This window comes from Canis lupus, chromosome 19 (genome assembly GCF_048164855.1).
Source record: "Canis lupus baileyi chromosome 19, mCanLup2.hap1, whole genome shotgun sequence".
Classification (NCBI taxonomy): Eukaryota; Metazoa; Chordata; class Mammalia; order Carnivora; family Canidae; genus Canis; species Canis lupus.
The window spans coordinates 15523670-15529669 of NC_132856.1; positions in this window are offsets into that span (position 1 = coordinate 15523670).

Here is a 6000-nt window from a genome sequence, read left to right on the forward strand (position 1 = left end):
GTTGGTGGGAATGTGAACTGGTGCAGCCACTGTGGAAAACTGTGTGGAGGTTCCTCAAACAGTTAAAAATATACCTGCCCTACGACCCAGCAATTGCACTGTTGGGGATTTACCCCAAAGATACAAATGCAATGAAACGCTGGGACACCTGCACCCCGATGTTTCTAGCAGCAATGGCCACGATAGCCAAACTGTGGAAGGAGCCTCGGTGTCCAACGAAAGATGAATGGATAAAGAAGATGTGGTTTATGTATACAATGGAATATTACTCAGCTATTAGAAATGACAAATACCCACCATTTGCTTCAACGTGGATGGAACTGGAGGGTATTATGCTGAGTGAAGTAAGTCAGTCGGAGAAGGACAAACATTATATGTTCTCATTCATTTGGGGAATATAAATAATAGTGAAAGGGAAAATAAGGGAAGGGAGAAGAAATGTGTGGGAAATATCAGAAAGGGAGACAGAACATAAAGACTGCTAACTCTGGGAAACGAACTAGGGGTGGTGGAAGGGGAGGAGGGCGGGGGGTGGGAGTGAATGGGTGACGGGCACTGGGTGTTATTCTGTATGTTAGTAAATTGAACACCAATAAAAAAAAAAAAAAAAAAAAAAAAAAATCTGAGATTTGAAAATAGCTTAGAGATCCTTAAATGGGTTTCAGGTCTTTTTTTTAAAGATTTATTTAATTATTTGAGAGAGAGAAACATGAGTGGGGGGAGGAACAGAGGGAGAGAATCTTCAAGTAGATTCCCCTAGCAAAGAGTCTGACTTGGGGCTTAATCTTACAACTCAAGAAATCACGACCCAAGCAGAAACCAAGAGTTGGACGCCCAACCAACTGAGCCATCCAGGCACCCCTGAGCTTCAAGCCTTTATAAATTTCCTTGAATCCCAAATTTGGTTTGCATGTGCATTTTATGGTAAAAGTAGTCACAGACTTTGCTCATCATTTTCTCAATTAGTCATGGACCTTTGACAATATTAATGCCATATTTCATATCCCCCTTTTTATATTGCTCATATTCCATGAAAGCTCTATACTTATTTCACATATGTTAATGAGTCATGCCTCTTTCATTCTGTAATTTTTTTTCTTGCTCTCTTTATTATGCCTAAGTGTATTTCTATTTCTATTGTATTTAATCTTACTAAGTTCAAATTTTTCCTATCAGCTCATTTCAAATTCTTGGTATCCTGATTCTGCTATCAAGTATTTTTATTTTGTGTCACCTGTCAGCTCATATTAAAAAATTAAAAAAAACATCATATACACTCAAGACAGTTTTCAAAAATTCTGAACTATGGGCTACTCTTAACCTCCAAGGATCCAAGATGGAGATACTATTGCTCACTCCCAGGCTTCTGACAAAAGTACTCCTTGAAAATAATCTCTTAAAAAACAAAAAGAAAATAATCTCTTTAAGATAAAAACTTCTCTAGGTCTGTTTTGTCAGAGGTGCAGTGGGTCCCAGTATGTCCCCAGAAACTAGGCTGGATGGAGACAAGTGGGCTCCTCAGACAGTATAGAGATATACCCCTTCATATTGTTGTTTTTCAAGTACTTGTTTAGCATTGATTTCATAAAGAACAAAAGAATTGGATTTCCTATTGATAGGGTGTATATATTTTCAGTTTTTAAACTTAGTTGAAATTTTTTGTTTTTTAGGATTTTTTTCAACCACCTACAACTAGGTAACAATAGTCACCTATAATCATGAAAAAAAGAGGTAACTTACCTATTTAGATGTGTTATATTTTGTTCGGATTATATCTCCAAGTCCTCATTGTCTGGCCTTGAGGTTGGTAACTCATTGCTTACCTTTCACCATTTCCTTTCTCTTTTACATTTCATATTTAAATTTTTGAAACAGAAGATATCTTGAGAGCATATTCCGAGGGTTGAAATTTAGATAATGAACTAAGTCATTCATTAAAGAGGAAAGAAGAGAGGAAACACTTTGCCATGCCTTACTCGGTTTTATAATGTCAACTAAACTGTCAGCAGGCCTGTCTCAAGGCTACTGGAGCAGCCTGTAATTGCAGCATGCAATTTGCAATTATGCTTTGCAAAGTAAGTCAACGGAGCAAGTTCACCACCGGGAGAAGTGTTTTCACAATTTCCACTTAAGCGTGTTGCCTCTTTTTGCCAATTATGTTAGTAATCTCATGTGGAAACCTGAGTTAACTAGCACTGTATTTACACTTTATTCTAGGGATATTTTAATGTGCTTTATGAACTGATGTCCCAGGCAGCTGTCCAGCTGACTCCCCCTTCACTTAGTTTTAGACAAGAATGCAATAAAGATTAAGTAAATACAGCTATCAGACACTGCAGGAACATAGTAAACACAAGCAGTAACCAAAAGGGAGGTTTGACCTGGCCAATCTGAGCAAGTCCTTTGTTTATTTGAAGAAAAACAATTTTTGGATTCATCACATCCTCAACTTTGAGCCATTTTTCTGATTATACAGTTAATGTAGGAAATGATTTATCAGTATTATAGGCGAGAAACATAGGGTTTAGTTATTTATCTCAACTAAAGTTTTATCGGTTTGCCCATTAAGTTTAGCCCTTCAGGGACTATTGGGTACACACAGCTTCCTTCCCTCTGTGACTTCCACTTGCCTTAGGGATTGAAAAAGAGTCACACATGAAGATCTCTCTTTTTCTCTCTGCCTACTACAGAGTTTAAGTGTAATCCTGAATATAACCTTTAAATAGAGAAATAATGTCATTTTAAAATGATAGTGGAGAAGATTTTTAGGAAGGAGAAGGCCTGGAGGGGCAGAAGACCCAGCTTTTAGGCCCTGGCATTTTTTCAGATGGAAAAGATATGAACTTGAACTCAGTGATAGTGAAGATAGAGTTGATCTCAGGAAGAAGCCTCCTGTGACTTTTCCCATTTAATGGTTTGGTCCCACATTTCCCAGTAAGAATCATGGAATAGTACATAGTGAGGATAATAGGAGAAAGTGTTTAATTATTTTTCAATATGGAAAAGACCCACCGCTTTTCTGATTGCACAACAAAGAATAAAGACACTTTCCCCAAAGTGTCTGGGAAGATCATCTGGGAAGATCATCTGGGAAGATGATTCATTCCTTGATTTGACTCCCAAATGGGGGTGATGGCAGGAGTAGTATACTATGTTGTATATCAGACTCCAGACCGGTTGACTAGCCTACACAAATAATTTACTCTCATATACCTGAGCCCATGGAGAGAAAACTCATTTTAATTCTGCTATGGCTTAATGATATTTAAATGACTCAAATGGTTTTTATAAATGAATATATTACAAGGTTCATGTTCAAAAATCAGCGATAAACCATAATGGACTTTACAGTTTATTAGTTTCATAAATGTCACCTTGTTACTAACAACACAGGTAAAGCAACTTTACAAAAGATTACATTATCATCCATTGAATGAAACATTGAATTTGTTGAGCTGGAGTTGCAGGCATTCCCATTTCACTCTCATAATTCAACTTTATATTGAAGCTCACGTGCATAACTACTATGATTTCTAAAACTCTTCAAGATTCTATTTTAATATAAAGATCAAACTTCTACATTAAATATTGAAAATTGCCCTTTAGAAAAGTGACATGGCCGGAATGACATATGGTGACCACATACAGAAGCAAGTTGCATTACCAGCATTTACTCAATGTGAGTGTCTTTTGGGAACTATGATTTGATATTCCTCTTCCAACTATGTGGAACAGCCATGTCCTACTGCACTTTAATAATTTTAATCAGAAGGATGCCTGGGTCACTCAATTGGTTAAACATCCAACTCCTGATTTCTGCTCAGGTTATGATCTCAGAGTTGTGAGATTGAGCCCTGTATTGGACTCCATACTTAGTGTGGAGTCTGCTTGAGATTCCATCTCTCCTTCTGTCCCTCCCTCCATTGGTGCACTCTCTCTCTCAAAATAAATAAATACAATCTTTTAAAAAAATAATTTTAATCAGCATAAGGGAAGGACTATGTGTTGCCAATTTTCTCCTTTTACAAAGTTTATAGGAGGTCATGTTCAGACAAACATGAAATTCTCTTTACACTGTTGTGATTCTATAAATCCTTAAATATATTAGAAAAGAATGTTACTTTTAGTTACTGAGGGGCTTAACTTTGGGAGACATTAGTAGACATTTGGAAACTGGATGTCAAAATTGTCAGGAGTATATATATATTTTTTAATTTTATTTATTTATGATAGTCACAGAGAGAGAGAGAGAGAGGCAGAGACACAGGCAGAGGGAGAAGCAGGCTCCATGCACCGGGAGCCCGATGTGGGATTCGATCCTGGGTCTCCAGGATCGCGCCCTAGGCCAAAGGCAGGCGCCAAACCGCTGCACCACCTAGGGATCCCGTCAGGAGTATATTTTCAAAAATACACTGAAATTTATGATAGAGTAATGCAATTTTTTGCTTAAAGTCTAATTGTATTTTTTAAGAAGGTAATTCTGGAATCAGATTTAGCAGAAATCTACGATTCAGCTTTCTGATCAGTTTTTACATAATAACTAGACTTTTTAATTAGCATTGGCCACACCTCTGTGTCCAGTATCAAGACCTTTTCCTTCTTCATGGTCGCACTGCCTCTCACCTGCTTCTCATGTCAGACAATAATTATTCACTTGTTCATTCACCAAAGATAAGCTGTTAAGTCCTAGATGCCAGGTGCTGTACCAGGTATTGGACTAGAGCTATAAGTAAGTTAAAACTCCAGTCCAATGAGGGAGATCCAAATTAAAGAATTAGTTATAGAAATGATTGCAATTTTAATGAGACCTATGAGGAAAAAATACTCCACGTTTAGCAACCATTGTGGTCCCAAGTTGCCCAGAAAAGAAAGGAAAGACTTCCCAAGGAAGTAATCAACTGTTGTGTGAAGGCCAGAAGAGATGTGAATAAATAAGAGTTTATTGAGTAAAAAGGAGCAGTGAAATCATACCAGCAGTAGGAATCGTGTGTGTGTGTGTGTGTGTGTGTGTGTGTGTGTGTGTGTGTGTGTTGTAAGGCTCTGAGATGAAGTACTTGGTCATTTAGAGAAATAGAGAAATACAGAGGGTTCAACCATAGAGAATAACAGAGGGGAGCATGGCTCTTAGGGATTTTTGGCCACATTCATCAGCAATGGATAATCACTTAAGGGTTTCAGCAAGAAAGTGCCTATCAGATTTGTGTTGGCTGTTAGGTAAAAGGAATATAATTTGGCTTTCTTACAGTACATGTCTTCTTGAGGAAATTGTTCTACTGATTATAGAGCTACAAAGTAGACCACAATAAGTTTCTCTTTAGAGCTCTTGAATGATTTACTTTCAACCTACCATGATTTCATTGGAAACCAGTTAAATAGACCATTGGCTATTTTCATGTCTCTTTCATTAGGCAATGCTAAAATAACCCAGATAATGTGGGCCAGGAAGGAATTAAACATTTTTAAAGTGCTGAGTCAGGCTTTAAATATAAACTCACACACATATCCTTAGAAACACTTTTTATTTTAGTTTTACCGCAGAGGTAGGGTAAAGGGTTGGAAAAGTCTCAGAATGTTTCATGCAGTTTTACTTCTGAGAAATATAGCCATTTCCTCATCTGCTCGTAGCTGTGGGAGTAGAGGGGCTTTTGGAAAAAGCAGAAGGCCTTCGAGAAAGGAGACTGCCCTTCAAAGGAACACCTACTTTGTCTTTGCTCTTTATCACACAATTTGGTCTTTGTGTGATAAAGACACCTCTACAGTTCCTCTCTCGGAGTGATGAATCTTTACTCAAAGTGTTTTTTAGATTTAGCCTAACATTCACCATCAAAGTTGCTGGGATTGGGTCTCAATTAAAATTCCTAATAATCAGCTGTACCTCCTGAGGCCATATGTTTGAGTAAAAGGATTGAAGACAAGGAGACATGTGCTGTACTGGCCACTTGCACTCCAGAACCCCAGATGGGCATTGTTGAGATGCAAACCATTTAACTCAGATGGACT